Raw genomic sequence first — 23,179 nt, forward strand, 5'->3', positions numbered from 1 at the left:
ACAGTGGCAGATATGTAAATACGGGGTTTCCGTACCATTTCTTGCGCATTACGGTTCGAACACTCGAACACCTATACGGATTGTCCTGCACAGTGGCAGATATGTAAATACGGGGTTTAGACAACATTTCTTGCGCATTACGGTTCGAACACTCGAACACCTATACGGATTCTCCTGCACAGTGGCAGATATGTAAATACGAGGTTTCCGTACCATTTCTTGCGCATTACGGTTCGACCACTCGAACACCTATACGGATTCTCCTGCACAGTGGCAGATATGTAAATACGAGGTTTCCGTACCATTTCTTGCGCATTACGGTTCGAACACTCGAACACCTATACGGATTCTCCTGCACAGTGGCAGATATGTAAATACGAGGTTTCCGTACCATTTTTTGCGCATTACGGTTCGAACACTCGAACACCTATACGGATTCTCCTGCACAGTGGCAGATATGTAAATACGGGGTTTACATACCATTTCTTGCGCATTACGGTTCGAACACTCGAACACCTATACGGATTCTCCTGCACAGTGGCAGATATGTAAATACGGGGTTTCGGGACCATTTCTTGCACATTACGGTTCGAACACTCGAACACCTATTTGGATTCTCCTGCACAGTGGCAGATATGTAAATACGGGGTTTACATACCATTTCTAACGCATTACGGTTCGAACACTCGAACACCTATACGGATTCCCCTACACAGTGGCAGATATGTAAATACGGGGTTTCCGTACCATTTCTTGCGCATTACGGTTCGAACACTCGAACACCCACACGGATTGTCCTGCACAGCGGCACATATGTAAATATGGGGTTTCCGTACCATTTCTTGCGCAATACGGTTCGAACACTCGAACACCTATACGGATTCTCCTGTATAGTGGCAGATATGTAAATACGGGGTTTACATACCATTTCTTGCGCATTACGGTTCTAACACTCGAACACCTATACGGATTCTCCTACACAGTGGCAGATATGCAAATACGGGGTTTTCGTACCATTTCTTGCGCATTACGGTTCTAACACTCGAACACCTATACGGATTCTCCTGCACAGTGGCAGATCTGTAAATACGGGGTTTCCGTACCATTTCTTGCGCATTACGGTTCGAACACTCGAACACCTATACGGATTCTCCTGCACACTGGCAGATATGTAAATACGGGGTTTACATACCATTTCTTGCGCATTACGGTTCGAACACTCGAACACCTATATGGATTCCCCTGCACAGTGGCAGATATGTAAATACGAGATTTCCGTACCATTTCTTGCGCATTACGGTTCGAACACTCGAACACCTATACGGATTGTCCTGCACAGTGGCAGATATGTAAATACGGGGTTTAGACAACATTTCTTGCGCATTACGGTTCGAACACTCGAACACCTATACGGATTCTCCTGCACAGTGGCAGATATGTAAATACGAGGTTTCCGTACCATTTCTTGCGCATTACGGTTCGAACACTCGAACACCTATACGGATTCTCCTGCACAGTGGCAGATATGTAAATACGGGGTTTACATACCATTTCTTGCGCATTACGGTTCGAACACTCGAACACCTATATGGATTCCCCTACACAGTGGCAGATATGTAAATACGGGGTTTCCGTACCATTTCTTGCGCATTACGGTTCGAACACTCGAACACCTATACGGATTGTCCTGCACAGTGGCAGATATGTAAATACGGGGTTTAGACAACATTTCTTGCGCATTACGGTTCGAACACTCGAACACCTATACGGATTATCCTGCACAGTGGCAGATATGTAAATACGAGGTTTCCGTACCATTTCTTGCGCATTACGGTTCGAACACTCGAACACCTATACGGATTCTCCTGCACAGGGGCAGATATGTAAATACGGGGTTTACATACCATTTCTTGCGCATTACGGTTCGAACACTCGAACACCTATACCGATTCTCCTGCACAGTGGCAGATATGTAAATACGGGGTTTCCGGACCATTTCTTGCACATTACGGTCCGAACACTCGAACACCTATATGGATTCTCCTGCATAGTGGCAGATATGTAAATACGGGGTTTACATACCATTTCTAACGCATTACGGTTCGAACACTCGAACGCCTATACGAATTCCCCTGCACAGTGGCAGATATGTAAATACGGGGTTTCCGTACCATTTCTTGCGCATTACGGTTCGAACACTCGAACACCTATACGGATTGTCCTGCACAGTGGCAGATATGTAAATACGGGGTTTCCGTACCGTTTCTTGCGCAATACGGTTCAAACACTCGAACACCTATACGGATTCTCCTGTATAGTGGCAGATATGTAAATACGGGGTTTACATACCATTTCTTGCGCATTACGGTTCTAACACTCGAACACCTATACGGATTCTCCTGCACAGTGGCAGATATGTAAATACGGGGTTTTCTTACCATTTCTTGCGCATTACGGTTCTAACACTCGAACACCTATACGGATTCTCCTGCACAGTGGCAGATATGTAAATACGGGGTTTCCGTACCATTTCTTGCGCATTACGGTTCGAACACTCGAACACCTATACGGATTCTCCTGCACAGTGGCAGATATGTAAATACGGGGTTTACATACCATTTCTTGCGCATTACGGTTCGAACACTCGAACACCTATATGGATTCCCCTACACAGTGGCAGATATGTAAATACGGGGTTTCCGTACCATTTCTTGCGCATTACGGTTCGAACACTCGAACACCTATACGGATTGTCCTGCACAGTGGCAGATATGTAAATACGGGGTTTAGACAACATTTCTTTCGCATTACGGTTCGAACACTCGAACACCTATACGGATTCTCCTGCACAGTGGCAGATATGTAAATACGAGGTTTCCGTACCATTTCTTGCGCATTACGGTTCGACCACTCGAACACCTATACGGATTCTCCTGCACAGTGGCAGATATGTAAATACGAGGTTTCCATACCATTTCTTGCGCATTACGGTTCGAACACTCGAACACCTATACGGATTCTCCTGCACAGTGGCAGATATGTAAATACGAGGTTTCCGTACCATTTTTTGCGCATTACGGTTCGAACACTCGAACACCTATACGGATTCTCCTGCACAGTGGCAGATATGTAAATACGGGGTTTACATACCATTTCTTGCGCATTACGGTTCGAACACTCGAACACCTATACGGATTCTCCTGCACAGTGGCAGATATGTAAATACGGGGTTTCGGGACCATTTCTTGCACATTACGGTTCGAACACTCGAACACCTATTTGGATTCTCCTGCACAGTGGCAGATATGTAAATACGGGGTTTACATACCATTTCTAACGCATTACGGTTCGAACACTCGAACACCTATACGGATTCCCCTACACAGTGGCAGATATGTAAATACGGGGTTTCCGTACCATTTCTTGCGCATTACGGTTCGAACACTCGAACACCCACACGGATTGTCCTGCACAGCGGCAGATATGTAAATACGGGGTTTCCGTACCATTTCTTGCGCAATACGGTTCGAACACTCGAACACCTATACGGATTCTCCTGTATAGTGGCAGATATGTAAATACGGGGTTTACATACCATTTCTTGCGCATTACGGTTCTAACACTCGAACACCTATACGGATTCTCCTACACAGTGGCAGATATGCAAATACGGGGTTTTCGTACCATTTCTTGCGCATTACGGTTCTAACACTCGAACACCTATACGGATTCTCCTGCACAGTGGCAGATCTGTAAATACGGGGTTTCCGTACCATTTCTTGCGCATTACGGTTCGAACACTCGAACACCTATACGGATTCTCCTGCACACTGGCAGATATGTAAATACGGGGTTTACATACCATTTCTTGCGCATTACGGTTCGAACACTCGAACACCTATATGGATTCCCCTGCACAGTGGCAGATATGTAAATACGAGGTTTCCGTACCATTTCTTGCGCATTACGGTTCAAACACTCGAACACCTATACGGATTGTCCTGCACAGTGGCAGATATGTAAATACGGGGTTTAGACAACATTTCTTGCGCATTACGGTTCGAACACTCGAACACCTATACGGATTCTCCTGCACAGTGGCAGATATGTAAATACGAGGTTTCCGTACCATTTCTTGCGCATTACGGTTCGAACACTCGAACACCTATACGGATTCTCCTGCACAGGGGCAGATATGTAAATACGGGGTTTACATACCATTTCTTGCGCATTACGGTTCGAACACTCGAACACCTATACGGATTCTCCTGCACAGTGGCAGATATGTAAATACGGGGTTTCGGGACCATTTCTTGCACATTACGGTCCGAACACTCGAACACCTATATGGATTCTCCTGCACAGTGGCAGATATGTAAATACGGGGTTTACATACCATTTCTAACGCATTACGGTTCGAACACTCGAACACCTATACGGATTCCCCTGCACAGTGGCAGATATGTAAATACGGGGTTTCCGTACCATTTCTTGCGCATTACGGTTCGAACACTCGAACACCTATACGGATTGTCCTGCACAGTGGCAGATATGTAAATACGGGGTTTCCGTACCATTTCTTGCGCAATACGGTTCGAACACTCGAACACCTATACGGATTCTCCTGTATAGTGGCAGATATGTAAATGCGGGGTTTACATACCATTTCTTGCGCATTACGGTTCTAACACTCGAACACCTATACGGATTCTCCTGCACAGTGGCAGATATGTAAATACGGGGTTTTCTTACCATTTCTTGCGCATTACGGTTCTAACACTCGAACACCTATACGGATTCTCCTGCACAGTGGCAGATATGTAAATACGGGGTTTCCGTACCATTTCTTGCGCATTACGGTTCGAACACTCGAACACCTATACGGATTCTCCTGCACAGTGGCAGATATGTAAATACGGGGTTTACATACCATTTCTTGCGCATTACGGTTCGAACACTCGAACACCTATATGGATTCCCCTGCACAGTGGCAGATATGTAAATACGGGGTTTCCGTACCATTTCTTGCGCATTACGGTTCGAACACTCGAACACCTATACAGATTGTCCTGCACAGTGGCAGATATGTAAATACGGGGTTTAGACAACATTTCTTGCGCATTACGGTTCGAACACTCGAACACCTATACGGATTCTCCTGCACAGTGGCAGATATGTAAATACGAGGTTTCCATACCATTTCTTGCGCATTACGGTTCGAACACTCGAACACCTATACGGATTCTCCTGCACAGGGGCAGATATGTAAATACGGGGTTTACATACCATTTCTTGCGCATTACGGTTCGAACACTCGAACACCTATACGGATTGTCCTGCACAGTGGCAGATATGTAAATACGGGGTTTCGGGACCATTTCTTGCACATTACGGTCCGAACACTCGAACACCTATATGGATTCTCCTGCACAGTGGCGGATATGTAAATACGGGGTTTACATACCATTTCTAACGCATTACGGTTCGAACACTCGAACACCTATACGGATTCCCCTGCACAGTGGCAGATATGTAAATACGGGGTTTCCGTACCATTTCTTGCGCATTACGGTTCGAACACTCGAACACCTATACGGATTGTCCTGCACAGTGGCAGATATGTAAATACGGGGTTTCCGTACCGTTTCTTGCGCAATACGGTTCGAACACTCGAACACCTATACGGATTCTCCTGTATAGTGGCAGATATGTAAATACGGGGTTTACATACCATTTCTTGCGCATTACGGTTCTAACACTCGAACACCTATACGGATTCTCCTGCACAGTGGCAGATCTGTAAATACGGGGTTTTCTTACCATTTCTTGCGCATTACGGTTCTAACACTCGAACACCTATACGGATTCTCCTGCACAGTGGCAGATATGTAAATACGGGGTTTCCGTACCATTTCTTGCGCATTACGGTTCGAACACTCGAACACCTATACGGATTCTCCTGCACAGTGGCAGATATGTAAATACGGGGTTTACATACCATTTCTTGCGCATTACGGTTCGAACACTCGAACACCTATATGGATTCCCCTACACAGTGGCAGATATGTAAATACGGGGTTTCCGTACCATTTGTTGCGCATTACGGTTCGAACACTCGAACACCTATACGGATTGTCCTGCACAGTGGCAGATATGTAAATACGGGGTTTAGACAACATTTCTTGCGCATTACGGTTCGAACACTCGAACACCTATACGGATTCTCCTGCACAGTGGCAGATATGTAAATACGAGGTTTCCGTACCATTTCTTGCGCATTACGGTTCGAACACTCGAACACCTATACGGATTCTCCTGCACAGGGGCAGATATGTAAATACGGGGTTTACATACCATTTCTTGCGCATTACGGTTCGAACACTCGAACACCTATACGGATTCTCCTGCACAGTGGCAGATATGTAAATACGGGGTTTCGGGACCATTTCTTGCACATTACGGTCCGAACACTCGAACACCTATATGGATTCTCCTGCACAGTGGCAGATATGTAAATACGGGGTTTACATACCATTTCTTACGCATTACGGTTCGAACACTCGAACACCTATACGGATTCCCCTACACAGTGGCAGATATGTAAATACGGGGTTTCCGTACCATTTCTTGCGCATTACGGTTCGAACACTCGAACACCTATACGGATTGTCCTGCACAGTGGCAGATATGTAAATACGGGGTTTAGACAACATTTCTTGCGCATTACGGTTCGAACACTCGAACACCTATACGGATTCTCCTGCACAGTGGCAGATATGTAAATACGGGGTTTACATACCATTTCTTGCGCATTACGGTTCTAACACTCGAACACCTATACGGATTCTCCTGCACAGTGGCAGATATGTAAATACGGGGTTTTCTTACCATTTCTTGCGCATTACGGTTCTAACACTCGAACACCTATACGGATTCTCCTGCACAGTGGCAGATATGTAAATACGGGGTTTCCGTACCATTTCTTGCGCATTACGGTTCGAACACTCGAACACCTATACGGATTCTTCTGCACAGTGGCAGATATGTAAATACGGGGTTTACATACCATTTCTTGCGCATTACGGTTCGAACACTCGAACACCTATATGGATTCCCCTGCACAGTGGCAGATATGTAAATACGAGGTTTCCGTACCATTTCTTGCGCATTACGGTTCGAACACTCGAACACCTATACGGATTGTCCTGCACAGTGGCAGATATGTAAATACGGGGTTTAGACAACATTTCTTGCGCATTACGGTTCGAACACTCGAACACCTATACGGATTCTCCTGCACAGTGGCAGATATGTAAATACGAGGTTTCCGTACCATTTCTTGCGCATTACGGTTCGAACACTCGTACACCTATACGGATTCTCCTGCACAGGGGCAGATATGTAAATACGGGGTTTACATACCATTTCTTGCGCATTACGGTTCGAACACTCGAACACCTATACCGATTCTCCTGCACAGTGGCAGATATGTAAATACGGGGTTTCGGGACCATTTCTGGCACATTACGGTCCGAACACTCGAACACCTATATGGATTCTCCTGCACAGTGGCAGATATGTAAATACGGGGTTTACATACCATTTCTAACGCATTACGGTTCGAACACTCGAACACCTATACGGATTCCCCTGCACAGTGGCAGATATGTAAATACGGGGTTTCCGTACCATTTCTTGCGCATTACGGTTCGAACACTCGAACACCTATACGGATTGTCCTGCACAGTGGCAGATATCTAAATACGGGGTTTCCGTACCATTTCTTGCGCAATACGGTTCGAACACACGAACACCTATACGGATTCTCCTGTATAGTGGCAGATATGTAAATACGGGGTTTACATACCATTTCTTGCGCATTACGGTTCTAACACTCGAACACCTATACGGATTCTCCTGCACAGTGGCAGATATGTAAATACGGGGTTTTCTTACCATTTCTTGCGCATTACGGTTCTAACACTCGAACACCTATACGGATTCTCCTGCACAGTGGCAGATATGTAAATACGGGGTTTCCGTACCATTTCTTGCGCATTACGGTTCGAACACTCGAACACCTATACGGATTCTCCTGCACAGTGGCAGATATGTAAATACGGGGTTTACATACCATTTCTTGCGCATTACGGTTCGAACACTCGAACACCTATATGGATTCCCCTACACAGTGGCAGATATGTAAATACGGGGTTTCCGTACCATTTCTTGCGCATTACGGTTCGAACACTCGAACACCTATACGGATTGTCCTGCACAGTGGCAGATATCTAAATACGGGGTTTCCGTACCATTTCTTGCGCAATACGGTTCGAACACACGAACACCTATACGGATTCTCCTGTATAGTGGCAGATATGTAAATACGGGGTTTACATACCATTTCTTGCGCATTACGGTTCTAACACTCGAACACCTATACGGATTCTCCTGCACAGTGGCAGATATGTAAATACGGGGTTTTCTTACCATTTCTTGCGCATTACGGTTCTAACACTCGAACACCTATACGGATTCTCCTGCACAGTGGCAGATATGTAAATACGGGGTTTCCGTACCATTTCTTGCGCATTACGGTTCGAACACTCGAACACCTATACGGATTCTCCTGCACAGTGGCAGATATGTAAATACGGGGTTTACATACCATTTCTTGCGCATTACGGTTCGAACACTCGAACACCTATATGGATTCCCCTACACAGTGGCAGATATGTAAATACGGGGTTTCCGTACCATTTCTTGCGCATTACGGTTCGAACACTCGAACACCTATACGGATTGTCCTGCACAGTGGCAGATATGTAAATACGGGGTTTAGACAACATTTCTTGCGCATTACGGTTCGAACACTCGAACACCTATACGGATTCTCCTTCACAGTGGCAGATATTTAAATACGAGGTTTCCGTACCATTTCTTGCGCATTACGGTTCGAACACTCGAACACCTATACAGATTCTCCTGCACAGGGGCAGATATGTAAATACGGGGTTTACATACCATTTCTTGCGCATTACGGTTCGAACACTCGAACACCTATATGGATTCCCCTGCACAGTGGCAGATATGTAAATACGGGGTTTCCGTACCTTTTCTTGCGCATTACGGTTCGAACACTCGAACACCTATACGGATTGTCCTGCACAGTGGCAGATATGTAAATACGGGGTTTAGACAACATTTCTTGCGCATTACGGTTCGAACACTCGAACACCTATACGGATTCTCCTGCACAGTGGCAGATATGTAAATACGAGGTTTCCGTACCATTTCTTGCGCATTACGGTTCGAACACTCGAACACCTATACGGATTCTCCTGCACAGGGGCAGATATGTAAATACGGGGTTTACATACCATTTCTTGCGCATTACGGTTCGAACACTCGAACACCTATACGGATTCTCCTGCACAGTGGCAGATATGTAAATACGGGGTTTCGGGACCATTTCTTGCACATTACGGTCCGAACACTCGAACACCTATATGGATTCTCCTGCACAGTGGCAGATATGTAAATACGGGGTTTACATACCATTTCTTACGCATTACGGTTCGAACACTCGAACACCTATACGGATTCCCCTGCACAGTGGCAGATATGTAAATACGGGGTTTCTGTACCATTTCTTGCGCATTACGGTTCGAACACTCGAACACCTATACGGTTTGTCCTGCACAGTGGCAGATATGTAAATACGTGGTTTCCGTACCATTTCTTGCGCATTACGGTTCGAACACTCGAACACCTATACGGATTCTCCTGCACAGTGGCAGATATGTAAATACGGGGTTTACATACCATTTCTTGCGCATTATGGTTCGAACACTCGAACACCTATAGAGATTCTCCTGCACAGTGGCAGATATGTAAATACGGGGTTTCAGAACCATTTCTTGCACATTACGGTTCGAACACTCGAACACCTATATGGATTCTCCTGCACAGTGGCAGATATGTAAATACGGGGTTTACATACCATTTCTAACGCATTACGGTTCGAACACTCGAACAACTATACGGATTCCCCTACACAGTGGCAGATATGTAAATACGGGGTTTCCGTACCATTTCTTGCGCATTACGGTTCGAACACTCGAAGACCTATACGGATTGTCCTGCACAGTGGCAGATATGTAAATATGGGGTTTCCGTACCATTTCTTGCGCATTACGGTTCGAACACTCGAACACCTATACGGATTCTCCTGCACAGTGGCAGATATGTAAATACGGGGTTTACATACCATTTCTTGCGCATTACGGTTCGAACACTCAAACACCTATATGGATTCCCCTGCACAGTGGCAGATATGTAAATACGGGGTTTCCGTACCATTTCTTGCGCATTACGGTTCGAACACTCGAACACCTATACGGATTGTCCTGCACAGTGGCAGATATGTAAATACGGGGTTTAGACAACATTTCTTGCGCATTACGGTTCGAACACTCGAACACCTATACGGATTCTCCTGCACAGGGGCAGATATGTAAATACGGGGTTTACATACCATTTCTTGCGCATTACGGTTCGAACACTCGAACACCTATACCGATTCTCCTGCATAGTGGCAGATATGTAAATACGGGGTTTCGGGACCATTTCTGGCACATTACGGTCCGAACACTCGAACACCTATATGGATTCTCCTGCACAGTGGCAGATATGTAAATACGGGGTTTACATACCATTTCTAACGCATTACGGTTCGAACACTCGAACACCTATACGGATTCCCCTGCACAGTGGCAGATATGTAAATACGGGGTTTCCGTACCATTTCTTGCGCATTACGGTTCGAACACTCGAACACCTATACGGATTGTCCTGCACAGTGGCAGATATCTAAATACGGGGTTTCCGTACCATTTCTTGCGCAATACGGTTCGAACACTCGAACACCTATACGGATTCTCCTGTATAGTGGCAGATATGTAAATACGGGGTTTACATACCATTTCTTGCGCATTACGGTTCTAACACTCGAACACCTATACGGATTCTCCTGCACAGTGGCAGATATGTAAATACGGGGTTTTCTTACCATTTCTTGCGCATTACGGTTCTAACACTCGAACACCTATACGGATTCTCCTGCACAGTGGCAGATATGTAAATACGGGGTTTCCGTACCATTTCTTGCGCATTACGGTTCGAACACTCGAACACCTATACGGATTCTCCTGCACAGTGGCAGATATGTAAATACGGGGTTTACATACCATTTCTTGCGCATTACGGTTCGAACACTCGAACACCTATATGGATTCCCCTACACAGTGGCAGATATGTAAATACGGGGTTTCCGTACCATTTCTTGCGCATTACGGTTCGAACACTCGAACACCTATACGGATTGTCCTGCACAGTGGCAGATATGTAAATACGGGATTTAGACAACATTTCTTGCGCATTACGGTTCGAACACTCGAACACCTATACGGATTCTCCTGCACAGTGGCAGATATGTAAATACGAGGTTTCCGTACCATTTCTTGCGCATTACGGTTCGAACACTCGAACACCTATACGGATTCTCCTGCACAGGGGCAAATATGTAAGTACGGGGTTTACATACCATTTCTTGCGCATTACGGTTCGAACACTCGAACACCTATACGGATTCTCCTGCACAGTGGCAGATATGTAAATACGGGGTTTCGGGACCATTTCTTGCACATTACGGTCGGAACACTCGAACACCTATATGGATTCTCCTGCACAGTGGCAGATATGTAAATACGGGGTTTACATACCATTTCTTACGCATTACGGTTCGAACACTCGAACACCTATACGGACTCCCCTGCACAGTGGCAGATATGTAAATACGGGGTTTCCGTACCATTTCTTGCGCATTACGGTTCGAACACTCGAACACCTATACGGATTGTCCTGCACAGTGGCAGATATGTAAATACGGGGTTTAGACAACATTTCTTGCGCATTACGGTTCGAACACTCGAACACCTATACGGATTCGCCTTCACAGTGGCAGATATTTAAATACGAGGTTTCCGTACCATTTCTTGCGCATTACGGTTCGAACACTCGAACACCTATACAGATTCCACTGCACAGGGGCAGATATGTAAATACGGGGTTTACATACCATTTCTTGCGCATTACGGTTCGAACACTCGAACACCTATACGGAATGTCCTGCACAGTGGCAGATATGTAAATACGGGGTTTAGACAAGATTTCTTGCGCATTACGGTTCGAACACTCGAACACCTATACGGATTCTCCTGCACAGTGGCAGATATGTAAATACGAGGTTTCCGTACCATTTCTTGCGCATTACGGTTCGAACACTCGAACACCTATACGGATTCTCCTGCACAGGGGCAGATATGTAAATACGGGGTTTACATACCATTTCTTGCGCATTACGGTTCGAACACTCGAACACCTATACGGATTCTCCTGCACAGTGGCAGATATGTAAATACGGGGTTTCGGGACCATTTCTTGCACATTACGGTCCGAACACTCGAACACCTATATGGATTCTCCTGCACAGTGGCAGATATGTAAATACGGGGTTTACATACCATTTCTTACGCATTACGGTTCGAACACTCGAACACCTATACGGATTCCCCTGCACAGTGGCAGATATGTAAATACGGGGTTTCCGTACCATTTCTTGCGCATTACGGTTCGAACACTCGAACACCTATACGGATTGTCCTGCACAGTGGCAGATATGTAAATACGTGGTTTCCGTACCATTTCTTGCGCATTACGGTTCGAACACTCGAACACCTATACGGATTCTCCTGCACAGTGGCAGATATGTAAATACGGGGTTTACATACCATTTCTTGCGCATTATGGTTCGAACACTCGAACACCTATAGAGATTCTCCTGCACAGTGGCAGATATGTAAATACGGGGTTTCGGGACCATTTCTTGCACATTACGGTTCGAACACTCGAACACCTATATGGATTCTCCTGCACAGTGGCAGATATGTAAATACGGGGTTTACATACCATTTCTAACGCATTACGGTTCGAACACTCGAACAACTATACGGATTCCCCTACACAGTGGCAGATATGTAAATACGGGGTTTCCGTACCATTTCTTGCGCATTACGGTTCGAACACTCGAACACCTATACGGATTGTCCTGCACAGTGGCAGATATGTAAATACGGGGTTTCCGTACCATTTCTTGCGCATTACGGTTCGAACACTCGAACACCTATACGGATTCTCCTGCACAGTGGCAGATATGTAAATACGGGGTTTACATACCATTTCTTGCGCATTACGGTTCGAACACTCGAACACCTATATGGATTCCCCTGCACAGTGGCAGATATGTAAATACGGGGTTTCCGTACCATTTCTTGCGCATTACGGTTCGAACACTCGAACACCTATACGGATTGTCCTGCACAGTGGCAGATATGTAAATACGGGGTTTAGACAACATTTCTTGCGCATTACGGTTCGAACACTCGAACACCTATACGGATTCTCCTGCACAGTGGCAGATATGTAAATACGAGGTTTCCGTACCATTTCTTGCGCATTACGGTTCGAACACTCGAACACCTATACAGATTCTCCTGCACAGGGGCAGATATGTAAATACGGGGTTTACATACCATTTCTTGCGCATTACGGTTCGAACACTCGAACACCTATACGGATTCTCCTACACAGTGGCAGATATGTAAATACGGGGTTTCGGGACCATTTCTTGCACATTACGGTCCGAACACTCGAACACCTATATGGATTCTCCTGCACAGTGGCAGATATGTAAATACGGGGTTTACATACCATTTCTTACGCATTACGGTTCGAATACTCGAACACCTATACGGATTCCCCTGCACAGTGGCAGATATGTAAATACGGGGTTTCCGTACCATTTCTTGCGCATTACGGTTCGAACACTCGAACACCTATACGGATTGTCCTGCACAGTGGCAGATATGTAAATACGTGGTTTCCGTACCATTTCTTGCGCATTACGGTTCGAACACTCGAACACCTATACGGATTCTCCTGCACAGTGGCAGATATGTAAATACGGGGTTTACATACCATTTCTTGCGCATTATGGTTCGAACACTCGAACACCTATACGGATTCTCCTGCACAGTGGCAGATATGTAAATACGGGGTTTAGGGACCATTTCTTGCACATTACGGTTCGAACACTCGAACACCTATATGGATTCTCCTGCACAGTGGCAGATATGTAAATACGGGGTTTACATGCCATTTCTTGCGCATTACGGTTCGAACACTCGAACACCTATACGGATTCTCCTGCACAGTGGCAGATATGTAAATACGGGGTTTCGGGACCATTTCTTGCACATTACGGTTCGAACACTCGAACACCTATATGGATTCTCCTGCACAGTGGCAGATATGTAAATACGGGGTTTACATACCATTTCTAACGCATTACGGTTCGAACACTCGAACACCTATACGGATTCCCCTGCACAGTGGCAGATATGTAAATACGGGGTTTCCGTACCATTTCTTGCGCATTACGGTTCGAACACTCGAACACCTATACGGATTCTCCTGCACAGTGGCAGATATGTAAATACGGGGTTTACATACCATTTCTTGCGCATTACGGTTCGAACACTCGAACACCTATATGGATTCCCCTACACAGTGGCAGATATGTAAATACGGGGTTTCCGTACCATTTCTTGCGCATTACGGTTCGAACACTCGAACACCTATACGGATTGTCCTGCACAGTGGCAGATATGTAAATACGGGATTTAGACAACATTTCTTGCGCATTACGGTTCGAACACTCGAACACCTATACGGATTCTCCTGCACAGTGGCAGATATGTAAATACGAGGTTTCCGTACCATTTCTTGCGCATTACGGTTCGAACACTCGAACACCTATACGGATTCTCCTGCACAGGGGCAAATATGTAAGTACGGGGTTTACATACCATTTCTTGCGCATTACGGTTCGAACACTCGAACACCTATACGGATTCTCCTGCACAGTGGCAGATATGTAAATACGGGGTTTCGGGACCATTTCTTGCACATTACGGTCGGAACACTCGAACACCTATATGGATTCTCCTGCACAGTGGCAGATATGTAAATACGGGGTTTACATACCATTTCTTACGCATTACGGTTCGAACACTCGAACACCTATACGGACTCCCCTGCACAGTGGCAGATATGTAAATACGGGGTTTCCGTACCATTTCTTGCGCATTACGGTTCGAACACTCGAACACCTATACGGATTGTCCTGCACAGTGGCAGATATGTAAATACGGGGTTTAGACAACATTTCTTGCGCATTACGGTTCGAACACTCGAACACCTATACGGATTCTCCTTCACAGTGGCAGATATTTAAATACGAGGTTTCCGTACCATTTCTTGCGCATTACGGTTCGAACACTCGAACACCTATACAGATTCCACTGCACAGGGGCAGATATGTAAATACGGGGTTTACATACCATTTCTTGCGCATTACGGTTCGAACACTCGAACACCTATACGGATTGTCCTGCACAGTGGCAGATATGTAAATACGGGGTTTAGACAAGATTTCTTGCGCATTACGGTTCGAACACTCGAACACCTATACGGATTCTCCTGCACAGTGGCAGATATGTAAATACGAGGTTTCCGTACCATTTCTTGCGCATTACGGTTCGAACACTCGAACACCTATACGGATTCTCCTGCACAGGGGCAGATATGTAAATACGGGGTTTACATACCATTTCTTGCGCATTACGGTTCGAACACTCGAACACCTATACGGATTCTCCTGCACAGTGGCAGATATGTAAATACGGGGTTTCGGGACCATTTCTTGCACATTACGGTCCGAACACTCGAACACCTATATGGATTCTCCTGCACAGTGGCAGATATGTAAATACGGGGTTTACATACCATTTCTTACGCATTACGGTTCGAACACTCGAACACCTATACGGACTCCCCTGCACAGTGGCAGATATGTAAATACGGGGTTTCCGTACCATTTCTTGCGCATTACGGTTCGAACACTCGAACACCTATACGGATTGTCCTGCACAGTGGCAGATATGTAAATACGGGGTTTAGACAACATTTCTTGCGCATTACGGTTCGAACACTCGAACACCTATACGGATTCTCCTTCACAGTGGCAGATATTTAAATACGAGGTTTCCGTACCATTTCTTGCGCATTACGGTTCGAACACTCGAACACCTATACAGATTCCACTGCACAGGGGCAGATATGTAAATACGGGGTTTACATACCATTTCTTGCGCATTACGGTTCGAACACTCGAACACCTATACGGATTGTCCTGCACAGTGGCAGATATGTAAATACGGGGTTTAGACAAGATTTCTTGCGCATTACGGTTCGAACACTCGAACACCTATACGGATTCTCCTGCACAGTGGCAGATATGTAAATACGAGGTTTCCGTACCATTTCTTGCGCATTACGGTTCGAACACTCGAACACCTATACGGATTCTCCTGCACAGGGGCAGATATGTAAATACGGGGTTTACATACCATTTCTTGCGCATTACGGTTCGAACACTCGAACACCTATACGGATTCTCCTGCACAGTGGCAGATATGTAAATACGGGGTTTCGGGACCATTTCTTGCACATTACGGTCCGAACACTCGAACACCTATATGGATTCTCCTGCACAGTGGCAGATATGTAAATACGGGGTTTACATACCATTTCTTACGCATTACGGTTCGAACACTCGAACACCTATACGGATTCCCCTGCACAGTGGCAGATATGTAAATACGGGGTTTCCGTACCATTTCTTGCGCATTACGGTTCGAACACTCGAACACCTATACGGATTGTCCTGCACAGTGGCAGATATGTAAATACGTGGTTTCCGTACCATTTCTTGCGCATTACGGTTCGAACACTCGAACACCTATACGGATTCTCCTGCACAGTGGCAGATATGTAAATACGGGGTTTACATACCATTTCTTGCGCATTATGGTTCGAACACTCGAACACCTATAGAGATTCTCCTGCACAGTGGCAGATATGTAAATACGGGGTTTCGGGACCATTTCTTGCACATTACGGTTCGAACACTCGAACACCTATATGGATTCTCCTGCACAGTGGCAGATATGTAAATACGGGGTTTACATACCATTTCTAACGCATTACGGTTCGAACACTCGAACAACTATACGGATTCCCCTACACAGTGGCAGATATGTAAATACGGGGTTTCCGTACCATTTCTTGCGCATTACGGTTCGAACACTCGAACACCTATACGGATTGTCCTGCACAGTGGCAGATATGTAAATACGGGGTTTCCGTACCATTTCTTGCGCATTACGGTTCGAACACTCGAACACCTATACGGATTCTCCTGCACAGTGGCAGATATGTAAATACGGGGTTTACATACCATTTCTTGCGCATTACGGTTCGAACACTCGAACACCTATATGGATTCCCCTGCACAGTGGCAGATATGTAAATACGGGGTTTCCGTACCATTTCTTGCGCATTACGGTTCGAACACTCGAACACCTATACGGATTGTCCTGCACAGTGGCAGATATGTAAATACGGGGTTTAGACAACATTTCTTGCGCATTACGGTTCGAACACTCGAACACCTATACGGATTCTCCTGCACAGTGGCAGATATGTAAATACGAGGTTTCCGTACCATTTCTTGCGCATTACGGTTCGAACACTCGAACACCTATACAGATTCTCCTGCACAGGGGCAGATATGTAAATACGGGGTTTACATACCATTTCTTGCGCATTACGGTTCGAACACTCGAACACCTATACGGATTCTCCTACACAGTGGCAGATATGTAAATACGGGGTTTCGGGACCATTTCTTGCACATTACGGTCCGAACACTCGAACACCTATATGGATTCTCCTGCACAGTGGCAGATATGTAAATACGGGGTTTACATACCATTTCTTACGCATTACGGTTCGAATACTCGAACACCTATACGGATTCCCCTGCACAGTGGCAGATATGTAAATACGGGGTTTCCGTACCATTTCTTGCGCATTACGGTTCGAACACTCGAACACCTATACGGATTGTCCTGCACAGTGGCAGATATGTAAATACGTGGTTTCCGTACCATTTCTTGCGCATTACGGTTCGAACACTCGAACACCTATACGGATTCTCCTGCACAGTGGCAGATATGTAAATACGGGGTTTACATACCATTTCTTGCGCATTATGGTTCGAACACTCGAACACCTATACGGATTCTCCTGCACAGTGGCAGATATGTAAATACGGGGTTTAGGGACCATTTCTTGCACATTACGGTTCGAACACTCGAACACCTATATGGATTCTCCTGCACAGTGGCAGATATGTAAATACGGGGTTTACATGCCATTTCTTGCGCATTACGGTTCGAACACTCGAACACCTATACGGATTCTCCTGCACAGTGGCAGATATGTAAATACGGGGTTTCGGGACCATTTCTTGCACATTGCGGTTCGAACACTCGAACACCTATATGGATTCTCCTGCACAGTGGCAGATATGTAAATACGGGGTTTACATACCATTTCTAACGCATTACGGTTCGAACACTCGAACACCTATACGGATTCCCCTGCACAGTGGCAGATATGTAAATACGGGGTTTCCGTACCATTTCTTGCGCATTACGGTTCGAACACTCGAACACCTATACGGATTGTCCTGCACAGTGGCAGATATGTAAATACGGGGTTTCCGTACCATTTCTTGCGCAATACGGTTCGAACACTCGAACACCTATACGGATTCTCCTGTATAGTGGCAGATATGCAAATACGGGGTTCACATACCATTTCTTGCGCATTACGGTTCTAACACTCGAACACCTATACGGATTCTCCTGCATAGTGGCAGATATGTAAATACGGGGTTTCCGTACCATTTCTTGCGCATTACGGTTCGAACACTCGAACACCTATACGGATTCTCCTGCACAGTGGCAGATATGTAAATACGGGGTTTACATACAATTTCTTGCGCATTATGGTTCGAACACTCGAACACCTATACGGATTCTCCTGCACAGTGGCAGATATGTAAATACGGGGTTTTGGGACCATTTCTTGCACATTACGGTTCGAACACTCGAACACCTATATGGATTCTCCTGCACAGTGGCAGATATGTAAATACGGGGTTTAGATACCATTTCTTGCGCATTACGGTTCGAACACTCGAACACCTATACGGATTCTCCTGCACAGTGGCAGATATGTAAATACGAGGTCTCCGTACCATTTCTTGCGCATTACGGTTCGAACACTCGAACACCTATACGGATTCTCCTGCACAGTGGCAGATATGTAAATACGGGGTTTACATACCATTTCTTGCGCATTACGGTTCGAACACTCGAACACCTATACGGATTGTCCTGCACAATGGCAGATATGTAAATACGGGGTTTCGGGACCATTTCTTGCACATTACGGTTCGAACACTCGAACACCTATTTGGATTCTCCTGCACAGTGGCAGATATGTAAATACGGGGTTTACATACCATTTCTAACGCATTACGGTTCGAACACTCGAACACCTATACGGATTCCCCTACACAGTGGCAGATATGTAAATACGGGGTTTCCGTACCATTTCTTGCGCATTACGGTTCGAACACTCGAACACCTATACGGATTGTCCTGCACAGCGGCAGATATGTAAATACGGGGTTTCCGTACCATTTCTTGCGCAATACGGTTCGAACACTCGAACACCTTTACGGATTCTCCTGTATAGTGGCAGATATGTAAATACGGGGTTTACATACCATTTCTTGCGCATTACGGTTCTAACACTCGAACACCTATACGGATTCTCCTGCACAGTGGCAGATATGTAAATTCGGGGTTTTCGTACCATTTCTTGCGCATTACGGTTCTAACACTCGAACACCTATACGGATTCTCCTGCACAGTGGCAGATATGTAAATACGGGGTTTCCGTACCATTTCTTGCGCATTACGGTTCGAACACTCGAACACCTATACGGATTCTCCTACACAGTGGCAGATATGTAAATACGGGGTTTACATACCATTTCTTGCGCATTACGGTTCGAACACTCGAACACCTATATGGATTCCCCTGCACAGTGGCAGATATGTAAATACGGGGTTTCCGTACCATTTCTTGCGCATTACGGTTCGAACACTCGAATACCTATACGGATTGTCCTGCACAATGGCAGATATGTAAATACGAGGTTTAGACAACATTTCTTGCGCATTACGGTTCGAACACTCGAACACCTATACGGATTCTCCTGCACAGTGGCAGATATGTAAATACGAGGTTTCCGTACCATTTCTTGCGCATTACGGTTCGAACACTCGAACACCTATACGGATTCTCCTGCACAGGGGCAAATATGTAAGTACGGGGTTTACATACCATTTCTTGCGCATTACGGTTCGAACACTCGAACACCTATACGGATTCTCCTGCACAGTGGCAGATATGTAAATACGGGGTTTCGGGACCATTTCTTGCACATTACGGTCGGAACACTCGAACACCTATATGGATTCTCCTGCACAGTGGCAGATATGTAAATACGGGGTTTACATACCATTTCTTACGCATTACGGTTCGAACACTCGAACACCTATACGGACTCCCCTGCACAGTGGCAGATATGTAAATACGGGGTTTCCGTACCATTTCTTGCGCATTACGGTTCGAACACTCGAACACCTATACGGATTCTCCTTCACAGTGGCAGATATTTAAATACGAGGTTTCCGTACCATTTCTTGCGCATTACGGTTCGAACACTCGAACACCTATACAGATTCCACTGCACAGGGGCAGATATGTAAATACGGGGTTTACATACCATTTCTTGCGCATTACGGTTCGAACACTCGAACACCTATATGGATTCCCCTGCACAGTGGCAGATATGTAAATACGGGGTTTCCGTACCATTTCTTGCGCATTACGGTTCGAACACTCGAACACCTATACGGATTGTCCTGCACAGTGGCAGATATGTAAATACGGGGTTTAGACAAGATTTCTTGCGCATTACGGTTCGAACACTCGAACACCTATACGGATTCTCCTGCACAGTGGCAGATATGTAAATACGAGGTTTCCGTACCATTTCTTGCGCATTACGGTTCGAACACTCGAACACCTATACGGATTCTCCTGCACAGGGGCAGATATGTAAATACGGGGTTTACATACCATTTCTTGCGCATTACGGTTCGAACACTCGAACACCTATACGGATTCTCCTGCACAGTGGCAGATATGTAAATACGGGGTTTCGGGACCATTTCTTGCACATTACGGTCCGAACACTCGAACACCTATATGGATTCTCCTGCACAGTGGCAGATATGTAAATACGGGGTTTACATACCATTTCTTACGCATTACGGTTCGAACACTCGAACACCTATACGGATTCCCCTGCACAGTGGCAGATATGTAAATACGGGGTTTCCGTACCATTTCTTGCGCATTACGGTTCGAACACTCGAACACCTATACGGATTGTCCTGCACAGTGGCAGATATGTAAATACGTGGTTTCCGTACCATTTCTTGCGCATTACGGTTCGAACACTCGAACACCTATACGGATTCTCCTGCACAGTGGCAGATATGTAAATACGGGGTTTACATACCATTTCTTGCGCATTATGGTTCGAACACTCGAACACCTATAGAGATTCTCCTGCACAGTGGCAGATATGTAAATACGGGGTTTCGGGACCATTTCTTGCACATTACGGTTCGAACACTCGAACACCTATATGGATTCTCCTGCACAGTGGCAGATATGTAAATACGGGGTTTACATACCATTTCTAACGCATTACGGTTCGAACACTCGAACAACTATACGGATTCCCCTACACAGTGGCAGATATGTAAATACGGGGTTTCCGTACCATTTCTTGCGCATTACGGTTCGAACACTCGAACACCTATACGGATTGTCCTGCACAGTGGCAGATATGTAAATACGGGGTTTCCGTACCATTTCTTGCGCATTACGGTTCGAACACTCGAACACCTATACGGATTCTCCTGCACAGTGGCAGATATGTAAATACGGGGTTTACATACCATTTCTTGCGCATTACGGTTCGAACACTCGAACACCTATATGGATTCCCCTGCACAGTGGCAGATATGTAAATACGGGGTTTCCGTACCATTTCTTGCGCATTACGGTTCGAACACTCGAACACCTATACGGATTGTCCTGCACAGTGGCAGATATGTAAATACGGGGTTTAGACAACATTTCTTGCGCATTACGGTTCGAACACTCGAACACCTATACGGATTCTCCTGCACAGTGGCAGATATGTAAATACGAGGTTTCCGTACCATTTCTTGCGCATTACGGTTCGAACACTCGAACACCTATACAGATTCTCCTGCACAGGGGCAGATATGTAAATACGGGGTTTACATACCATTTCTTGCGCATTACGGTTCGAACACTCGAACACCTATACGGATTCTCCTACACAGTGGCAGATATGTAAATACGGGGTTTCGGGACCATTTCTTGCACATTACGGTCCGAACACTCGAACACCTATATGGATTCTCCTGCACAGTGGCAGATATGTAAATACGGGGTTTACATACCATTTCTTACGCATTACGGTTCGAATACTCGAACACCTATACGGATTCCCCTGCACAGTGGCAGATATGTAAATACGGGGTTTCCGTACCATTTCTTGCGCATTACGGTTCGAACACTCGAACACCTATACGGATTGTCCTGCACAGTGGCAGATATGTAAATACGTGGTTTCCGTACCATTTCTTGCGCATTACGGTTCGAACACTCGAACACCTATACGGATTCTCCTGCACAGTGGCAGATATGTAAATACGGGGTTTACATACCATTTCTTGCGCATTATGGTTCGAACACTCGAACACCTATACGGATTCTCCTGCACAGTGGCAGATATGTAAATACGGGGTTTAGGGACCATTTCTTGCACATTACGGTTCGAACACTCGAACACCTATATGGATTCTCCTGCACAGTGGCAGATATGTAAATACGGGGTTTACATGCCATT

Source organism: Camellia sinensis, chromosome 12 (genome assembly GCF_055761805.1).
Source record: "Camellia sinensis isolate YWXY chromosome 12, ASM5576180v1, whole genome shotgun sequence".
Taxonomy (NCBI): domain Eukaryota; kingdom Viridiplantae; phylum Streptophyta; class Magnoliopsida; order Ericales; family Theaceae; genus Camellia; species Camellia sinensis.